Source organism: Lipotes vexillifer, unplaced genomic scaffold (assembly GCF_000442215.2).
Source record: "Lipotes vexillifer unplaced genomic scaffold, Lipotes_vexillifer_v1.1 scaffold347, whole genome shotgun sequence".
Classification (NCBI taxonomy): Eukaryota; Metazoa; Chordata; class Mammalia; order Artiodactyla; family Lipotidae; genus Lipotes; species Lipotes vexillifer.
The window spans coordinates 883,829-885,946 of NW_006790452.1; positions in this window are offsets into that span (position 1 = coordinate 883,829).

The following is a 2,118-nucleotide window of genomic DNA, read 5'->3' on the forward strand; positions in this document are numbered from 1 at the left end:
GGCAGTCTCTTGTTCTTACCTTAATAGAAACTCACTCTGGATGGAAATTTGCCTTTCCTGAATGTAGTACTTCTGCCAAAACTACCATCCATCAATTTACACAATGCCTTATCCACCATCCTGTTATTGTGCTCAGCATTGCTTCTGATCAAGGTACTCAATTCACAGCAGAAGTGTAGCAATGGGTTCATGCTCATGGAATTCACCGTTCTTATCATGCTCCCTTTTGGAAAGGCAGTCTCATGTGTGCAGTCTTTCCACCCCCATTTGGCCATACAAGAATGGGCCTTGGGCCTGGACCACTTCCTCACCAAGAGATAAAGAGCCCACACAGCCTATCGCAGGCTTATCAACTTGGGTGGGAATATCTTTCTCTGTTTCTGTCTCAATAAAGCGTTGCTTTTTTCTGTTTAGGCATGTACATTAATGGCCCTCAGGCAGAACCCTACCTTTTAGCATTTCAGACTTCATGGAAGAAGGGTCAAAGTCCTTCTACTGTAGCATGAGAGGTATACATCTAGGCAAGTGGCCCTTCTTCAGCTGCTAGTAGAATGTGGGTGAGTGGATAAGATGGAACTTGCTAATCGTAAGGGACCAATGTACACTACTGAAGCTGATCTTTCTCTGTCTCTTCACTATGTGAGTAAAACCCCTGTCCCATCCAGGGCTTGACAGTATTGTGTTTTCCTTAGCAACTTTGATATCAAAATGCAGTGGGCAGAAGTGTTTGGACTTCTAATCCTGGTGGCTAGCAGTGTGGTGATCTTTGTTATTCCCCCACATAGTTTCAGTCCTCCCTTGGCATTGGTTAAGTGTGCAAAGTGTTTTGCTGTACATTTCCCACCATCCTGAAGTAGCTGGCTTGATAAAACTGTGAAATTGCCTTTTGAAAACTCATTTACAGTGCCAGTTATGTGGCAGTAACTTGAAGGGCTGGGGAAACGTTCGTTAGAAGGCAGTATATGCTCTGAATAAATGTTCAATACACGGTGCTGTTTCACTGATAGCCAGGATTCACAGGAATCAAGACATCAGGAATCAAGTAGGAATCAAGGGATAGAAATTCAAGTAGCACCATTATTACCCCTAGTGATCCAGAAACAAATGTTTGTTGCTTGTTCCCACAAGCATTATTCTGGGTTTTGTCTGTGAGGATGTTTTTGGTTGGGTTTAACAGTTTAGTCAGTAGACTGAGTAAAGCAGATTTTCCTCCTTAATGTGGGTGGTCCTCATTCAATCAGTTGATGGTGCAAATAGAACAAAAAGACTGAGTATGAGGAAACTTCTCCTGACTCCTTGAGCTGTGACATTGTTTTTTTTTCTAGGCTTGGGACTCAGACTGAAACATCAGCTCTTCTTGGGTTGAGTGTGCTATTTTTAGATGAGAATTTATGCCATGGGCTCTTCTGGTGTCCTCTCTCTCTCTCTCTCTCTCTCTCTCTCTCTCTCTCCCCCTCCCTCCCATATTATATATGCTCTGTTTCTCTGGAGGACGCTAATATAATGTTAAGGAAGAAAAGATGGAGCATTATGTGCCGGCTCTTAAATGCCTCCACTAGGAGAAGACCCATATCATTTCTGTTTATACGTCCTTGACCAATGCAATTCCCATGGCCACCCTGACTTCTAGATATATAGAAGTATAGTCCTTCCTATGCTTGAATGTAGTCAGGAATGCACTTTGGTGAATAACAAAAAATGACTAGCACAGTAATTTAGTCCACTTATGAAGACGCTCCTAGTTTGTAGTAAAGTTCTTGTCATATTAGTTGTCGATCCTTCAGGCATGTAATGAAGGTCAAGGCCATAATAGAAGATGGAGGATCAAAATAAGTATAAAAAGCAGAAATTACATACAATTTGAGGGGGTTATGAATATTAATCCATTGGACTATTTATTAATTTAATATGTGTAAAGAGCCTAGAATTGTCCTTGGTATACCATAAGTGCTCAGTTAATATTACCAATTGCTCTGATCATTGTTACAAAGTGGTGCTCTACAGACAAAAATTAGATGATCAATAATCGTCTTAAAGAGGGCCTCTTTGTGAAAATACCAAGATAATGATAATTGCTACCATACTGTGGCTTAACACACTATAACAGTATTTTGTGGC